We start from the raw sequence: 6,965 nt of genomic DNA, 5'->3' as shown, positions 1-6,965 counted from the left end.
TGACAAAACCTTGTTGCCTAGCAACGCCGATTAATCGAAAGCGCTGAATAAATTTTTATTTAAACTTTCCAGGCATGATGGGCATAAGCCTTATTTCAAATTAAGTAAACGTGTAAAGTTTGGTTATTTCCATATTTTTTTAAAGTCTGTAAAGTTTGTTTGACAATGTCCAACTATTAACAACTGTATGGTCCAAAAGAGCTCTCCTCCCGCAGAGAGATTCGCAGTTGCCTAGCAGGCGCGATTTATCGAGAGATTTAATAATATTATTTGGATTCTACAAGTGTGATAAGTTTTTAGTAAAACTTGTGGTAAGTCTGATTCTTTCCATCAAACATCGTAATCGTTAGAAGTTCACTTACTATAGTTATCTGTTTACTGTATATCTATATATTTTATTGAGATCAGTCTTTTATCATAGCGGCAGGGTTTTACCTTAAGTGACTCTTCCTTAAGACAATGAGCGAATGAGATAATTAATCCTGTATAATAATAGAAAAGATATTTAAAAAAAACATTATTTGCTTGTTGTGTCGCTTTGGCCTATACATCTAAGCGTCTTTGGGGTGAATTCATGTAGTTTCGTGTTGTGTGTCTATCTTGGCAAATGACGTGGATGAACAAAAAGCATTTGACTACGACCCACAAGAAAAATGATTGGCGGTCTTCATGACGAAAATGACTACTCAAAAATTCCAAGCAAAGAACTTTGGAGTAGTATAGTTATAGTAATCTGGTTGCACGTTCAGTGGAACCACAGCAATGAGACGCACTTTTTAACGTTTTTTTACTGCGCTTTTCGGTATTCTGCGAACTATCGCTGACTGTTTTTTCCAACAGCTAAATCGCCTTCTGGCCTCCGTCATTCAAAATATTCATTGTTTTCATTGGCCAGGACTTGAAATTGCTTCCAGTCACGCCACCTCTTCGCAAAGCGCTGTACAATCAAAAAGCACCAAAATGTGATTGGGTCAGTTTGAATGAAGAAGGGCAGCAAGCGGTTCAGCAGGGGCTCGCACAATATCGAAAACCGCAGTAAAAACGATGAGGCTACGTGATGGAGTATTCTAATTACAGTCAGGTAATAATGCTGATCAATCCAGGGCCGACTCAAGTATCTCCCCCACCGATCTATTTACTCTTCCAGTTTTTAAGAGCTATAAAACATGTTCAGATATACAATATGTAATGACCTTGAAGTGGTCACGGAAACACGCACCCCTCTCGCCATCTTTGTGCACAAGACCCTCTCTACTCCTTGTTGATAGAGTTCGTGGTGTCCGGCACGAAGCGATGCTATTTTGGTTCATAGTTGAAAAAGTTATTTTCGCTTGGTCTGTGATGACTTACTTATATCTATGGTCCTGTTCTTTAAACCAACGACATTAACCGGAGAAATTCTTACGATTCTACTTTCTTCCAATTCTATATATATCAACTATTTTTTTTTTTTGGTAACGTCGTTTTCCAGCTTGCCCGGCTTATTAGGATATTACATTTCAAATTGGGAGACCTCTTCGATCATATTTTGCTTTTTTATCGCCTTTGAACAGTGTTGAAGATTTCTAAATAAAGTAGACATTTGTGTTATACAAGTCTTTGCTGGACGCCATCTTGAAAAGGAGCCCTGGACCCTAACGTCTTAGATTGCCCGCGCGCTCGCCCCAGGCTCTTCACGTCTTCATCTTCGTCATCAGATAATTCAGAACAGCTGTTGATCGGATGGATGCGAGTAATTGTAACGTTTCACGTTTACAATGCAATGCTATCGATTTTGCCATTCCTATTTATAAACGGGCATTCGGCTCAACATTATACTTTGTATATTGCAAGAATGTTTGCAGCTAGTATAGACGTGTGCTCGATTTTGTGTGCTCATACTCATTCATACAGGGATTCGAAAAAAGTGTTTTGCACATGTCGATTCTTGGCATGCCTCAAATATGTCTAACCACAATAGCACATAGCCAGGCTTGTAGCTAGGGTGTGTGCACCAGGCTTGTAGCTAGAGGTGTGCGCCAGGCTTGTAGCTAGTGGTGTGCGCCAGGTGTGTAGCTAGGTGCGTGCGCCAGGTGTGTAGCTAGGTGCGTGGGCCAGGTGTGTAGCTAGGGGGTGTCCGCCAGTTGTGTAGCTAGGGTGTGTGCACCAGGCTTGTAGCTAGAGGTGTGCGCCGGGCGTGTAGCTAGGGGGTATGCGCCAGGCTTGTAGCTAGGTGCGTGCGCCAGGTGTGTAGCTAGGTGCGTGGGCCAGGTGTGTAGCTAGGGGGTGTCCGCCAGTTGTGTAGCTAGGTGTGTCCGCCAGGTGTATAGCTAGAGGTGTGCACCAGGCTTGTAGCTAGAGGTGTGCGCCAGGTGTGTAGCTAGGTGTGTCCGCCAGGTGTATAGCTAGAGGTGTGCACCAGGCTTGTAGCTAGGTGTGTCCGCCAGGTGTGTAGCTAGGTGTGTCCGCCAGGTGTGTAGCTAGTGGTGTCCGCCAGGTGTGTAGCTACGGGTGTGCGCCAGGTGTGTAGCTAGTGGTGTCCGCCAGGTGTGTAGCTAGGTGTGTGCGCCAGGTGTGTAGCTAGGGGTGTCCGCCATGTGTGTAGCTAGTGGTGTCCGCCAGGTGTGTCCGCCAGGTGTGTAGTTGTTTTGCACATGTCGATTCTTGGCATGCCTCAAATATGTCTAGCCACAATAGCACATAGCCAGGCTTGTAGCTAGGGTGTGTGCACCAGGCTTGTAGCTAGAGGTGTGCGCCGGGCGTGTAGCTAGGGGGTATGCGCCAGGCTTGTAGCTAGAGGTGTGCGCCAGGTGTGTAGCTAGGGGTATGCGCCAGGTGTGTAGCTAGGGGTGTGCGCCAGGTGTGTAGCTAGGGGGTGTCCGCCAGGTGTGTAGCTAGGGGGTGTCCGCCAGGTGTGTAGCTAGGTGTGTGCGCCAGGTGTGTAGCTAGGGGTGTCCGCCTGGTGTGTAGCTAGGTGTGTGCGCCAGGTGTGTAGCTAGGTGTGCGCGCCAGGTGTGTAGCTAGGTGTGCGCGCCAGGTGTGTAGCTAGGTGTGCGCGCCAGGTGTGTAGCTAGGTGTGTGCGCCAGGTGTGTAGCCAGGTGTGTGCACCAGGTGTGTAGCTAGGGGTGTGCACCAGGTGTGTAGCTAGGTGTGTGCGCCAGGTGTGTAGCTAGTGTGTGAGCCAGGTGTGTAGCTAGGTGTGTGCGCCAGGTGTGTAGCTAGGTGTGTGCGCCAGGTGTGTAGCTAGGTGTGTGCACCAGGTGTGTAGCTAGTGGTGTGCGCCTGGTGTGTAGCTAGTGGTGTGCGCCTGGTGTGTAGCTAGGTGTGTGCGCCAGGTGTGTAGCTAGGTGTGTAGCTAGGTGTGTGCGCCAGGTGTGTAGCTAGGTGTGTGCGCCAGGTGTGTAGCTAGGTGTGTGCGCCAGGTGTGTAGCTAGGTGTGCGCGCCAGGTGTGTAGCTAGGTGTGTGCGCCAGGTGTGTAGCTAGGTGTGCGCGCCAGGTGTGTAGCTAGTGTGTGAGCCAGGTGTGTAGCTAGTGTGTGAGCCAGGTGTGTAGCTAGGGGTGTCCGCCAGGTGTGTAGCTAGTGGTGTCCGCCAGGTGTGTAGCTAGGTGTGTGCGCCAAGTGTGTAGCTAGGTGTGTGCACCAGGTGTGTAGCTAGTGGTGTGCGCCTGGTGTGTAGCTAGTGGTGTGCGCCTGGTGTGTAGCTAGGTGTGTGCGCCAGGTGTGTAGCTAGGTGTGTGCGCCAGGTGTGTAGCTAGGTGTGTAGCTAGGTGTGTGCGCCAGGTGTGTGCGCCAGGTGTGTAGCTAGGTGTGTGCGCCAGGTGTGTAGCTAGGTGTGCGCGCCAGGTGTGTAGCTAGGTGTGTGCGCCAGGTGTGTAGCTAGGTGTGCGCGCCAGGTGTGTAGCTAGGTGTGCGCGCCAGGTGTGTAGCTAGGTGTGCGCGCCAGGTGTGTAGCTAGGTGTGTGCGCCAGGTGTGTAGCCAGGTGTGTGCACCAGGTGTGTAGCTAGGGGTGTGCACCAGGTGTGTAGCTAGGTGTGTGCGCCAGGTGTGTAGCTAGTGTGTGAGCCAGGTGTGTAGCTAGGTGTGTGCGCCAGGTGTGTAGCTAGGTGTGTGCGCCAGGTGTGTAGCTAGGTATGTGCACCAGGTGTGTAGCTAGTGGTGTGCGCCTGGTGTGTAGCTAGTGGTGTGCGCCTGGTGTGTAGCTAGGTGTGTGCGCCAGGTGTGTAGCTAGGTGTGTGCGCCAGGTGTGTAGCTAGGTGTGTAGCTAGGTGTGTGCGCCAGGTGTGTAGCTAGGTGTGTGCGCCAGGTGTGTAGCTAGGTGTGCGCGCCAGGTGTGTAGCTAGGTGTGCGCGCCAGGTGTGTAGCTAGGTGTGTGCGCCAGGTGTGTAGCTAGGTGTGCGCGCCAGGTGTGTAGCTAGTGTGTGAGCCAGGTGTGTAGCTAGGTGTGTCCGCCAGGTGTGTAGCTAGTGTGTGAGCCAGGTGTGTAGCTAGGTGTGTGCGCCAGGTGTGTAGCTAGGTGTGTGCGCCAGGTGTGTAGCTAGGTGTGTGCACCAGGTGTGTAGCTAGTGGTGTGCGCCTGGTGTGTAGCTAGTGGTGTGCGCCTGGTGTGTAGCTAGGTGTGTGCGCCAGGTGTGTAGCTAGGTGTGTGCGCCAGGTGTGTAGCTAGGTGTGTAGCTAGGTGTGTGCGCCAGGTGTGTAGCTAGGTGTGTGCGCCAGGTGTGTAGCTAGGTGTGTGCGCCAGGTGTGTAGCTAGGTGTGCGCGCCAGGTGTGTAGCTAGGTGTGTGCGCCAGGTGTGTAGCTAGGTGTGTGCGCCAGGTGTGTAGCTAGGTGTGTGCGCCAGGTGTGTAGCTAGGTGTGTGCGCCAGGTGTGTAGCTAGGTGTGTGCGCCAGGTGTGTAGCTAGGGGTGTGCGCCAGGTGTGTAGCTAGGTGTGCGCGCCAGGTGTGTAGCTAGGTGTGTGCGCCAGGTGTGTAGCTAGGTGTGTGCGCCAGGTGTGTAGCTAGTGGTGTGCGCCAGGTGTGTAGCTAGGTGTGTGCACCAGGTGTGTAGCTAGGGGTGTGAGCCAGGTGTGTAGCTAGGTGTGTGCGCCAGGTGTGTAGCTAGTGGTGTGCGCCTGGTGTGTAGCTAGTGGTGTGCGCCTGGTGTGTAGCTAGGTGTGTGCGCCAGGTGTGTAGCTAGGTGTGTGCGCCAGGTGTGTAGCTAGGTGTGTAGCTAGGTGTGTGCGCCAGGTGTGTAGCTAGGTGTGTGCGCCAGGTGTGTAGCTAGGTGTGTGCGCCAGGTGTGTAGCTAGGTGTGCGCGCCAGGTGTGTAGCTAGGTGTGTGCGCCAGGTGTGTAGCTAGGTGTGTGCGCCAGGTGTGTAGCTAGGTGTGTGCGCCAGGTGTGTAGCTAGGTGTGTGCGCCAGGTGTGTAGCTAGGTGTGTGCGCCAGGTGTGTAGCTAGGGGTGTGCGCCAGGTGTGTAGCTAGGTGTGCGCGCCAGGTGTGTAGCTAGGTGTGTGCGCCAGGTGTGTAGCTAGGTGTGTGCGCCAGGTGTGTAGCTAGTGGTGTGCGCCAGGTGTGTAGCTAGGTGTGTGCACCAGGTGTGTAGCTAGGGGTGTGAGCCAGGTGTGTAGCTAGGTGTGTGCGCCAGGTGTGTAGCTAGGGGTGTTCGCCAGGTGTGTAGCTAGGTGTGCGCGCCAGGTGTGTAGTTAGGGGTGTCCGCCAGGTGTGTAGCTAGGTGTGTGCGCCAGGCTTGTAGGGTGTGCGCATTCCCCTCCACCTCGAACGACATTGTTCGCACATCGTTTCTATGTTTGACTTGATCATAGTAGTTATAATATAAGTTATAAAACAGCTCTATTAAAATGTTCGCTCTGATTGGTGGAGAAGACTCTTGTATTGGTGAATGCACAGAGTGCGCACGGTTCACGTTATTGCGCGCGCTGTTTAATAAAATCTCCACTTTTGTATAAAACAAATCGCTCGACTACGTCTCGTTGCGTACATGTTAATGACACACTGTTACGTCATCCGTGGTTTGGAAGAGGACAGGCGTACGCTGAAAAGATATCTATTTATTCAATTCTCCTGGGTTGTTTTATTCATAACGAGTGATGTTTACTATTTGGAGGTCGATATTTTACAATACCAATAGGTAGGACATATGACCATGGTTCTTAATTAAAGACCATAATATAAATAAGCAATAATGGCGTTCATTTTAAATTATTCAAAATTGAACTCTAAAATACATGCCATGGTTCTTGAGCCGTTTGCTTCACGAAAAATATCTCAAATTACACTTTTTACATGAATTCAATCGTAGCTATAATTTGTTTGGGCAACCGTTCTTGTCTGTCTTCTTACTTTGTAATTTTTACCTAACGACTATTTATTTTTAATTGCCTATATTTAACTTGATTGAAGATTGCTTGACACTTGCTTGCGGCTAGAGACCCCTATCTCGCTGTCTACCACCGATCACCAAAATATCCTTTGTTCCTTTGCATTTATTAGCCATTGTGTGGACACATTAGAGCTTTGCGTGAGTGTTTCACACTAATTGGCTCCTAACTCCTTTGCCCGCTGATTCACCAAGGCTTAAGATCTCTAACGGTTATCTTCAAAGTCGAAATATGTCAATGTTTTGTGTTATAATCTTATGTACTTGTCATTTAAAAAAGGAATGAGATCACCAACAGTCTTGCAAGATCTTTGAAGTGTTTATTATGAACACGATTTTCTCCATTGTTTAAAGTCTTCCAAATGCCTACGAAAGTGTAGCCTGACAGAAAGGTATGTTGCTTCAAGGCCTAGCAACTTGAGGCTGAACTAATATAAGTGATATTGCCAGCGCTTGATACCTATCATATAATATGAAGACAATTGATTAGCAGTCCATGCGAAACGAGAAGTATCCTGAAAACCTAACGGTTCATACTATTTTGTCGATCGTCATTTTTGTTTTATAGTTTTCAAGTTTGATATCAGCGTTTTTTGCTTCTCTT

General features: G+C 49.8%; 1 protein-coding gene across 3 annotated transcripts in view; it reads left to right on the top strand.

Annotated features, from left to right (window-relative positions):
• The first annotated feature begins 69 nt into the window (after positions 1–69).
• The window catches only part of LOC5511556 (acid-sensing ion channel 2), a 14,652-nt gene continuing 7,756 nt past the window's right edge, over positions 70–6,965 (top strand). For 2 of the 3 annotated variants that reach the window (XM_048726432.1, XM_048726429.1), the window contains exon 1: positions 6,389–6,753. The gene's annotated coding sequence lies outside the window, so the exon portion shown is untranslated. Of the gene's footprint in view, positions 312–840; positions 1,082–6,388; positions 6,754–6,965 lie in introns of those variants that run through there. The other variant, XM_048726430.1, reaches the window with a different exon arrangement.

This window comes from Nematostella vectensis, chromosome 4 (assembly GCF_932526225.1).
Source record: "Nematostella vectensis chromosome 4, jaNemVect1.1, whole genome shotgun sequence".
Taxonomy (NCBI): domain Eukaryota; kingdom Metazoa; phylum Cnidaria; class Anthozoa; order Actiniaria; family Edwardsiidae; genus Nematostella; species Nematostella vectensis.
The sequence above is the reverse complement of the archived record's forward strand: the minus strand, read 5'-3'. Positions and strand labels throughout refer to the sequence as shown.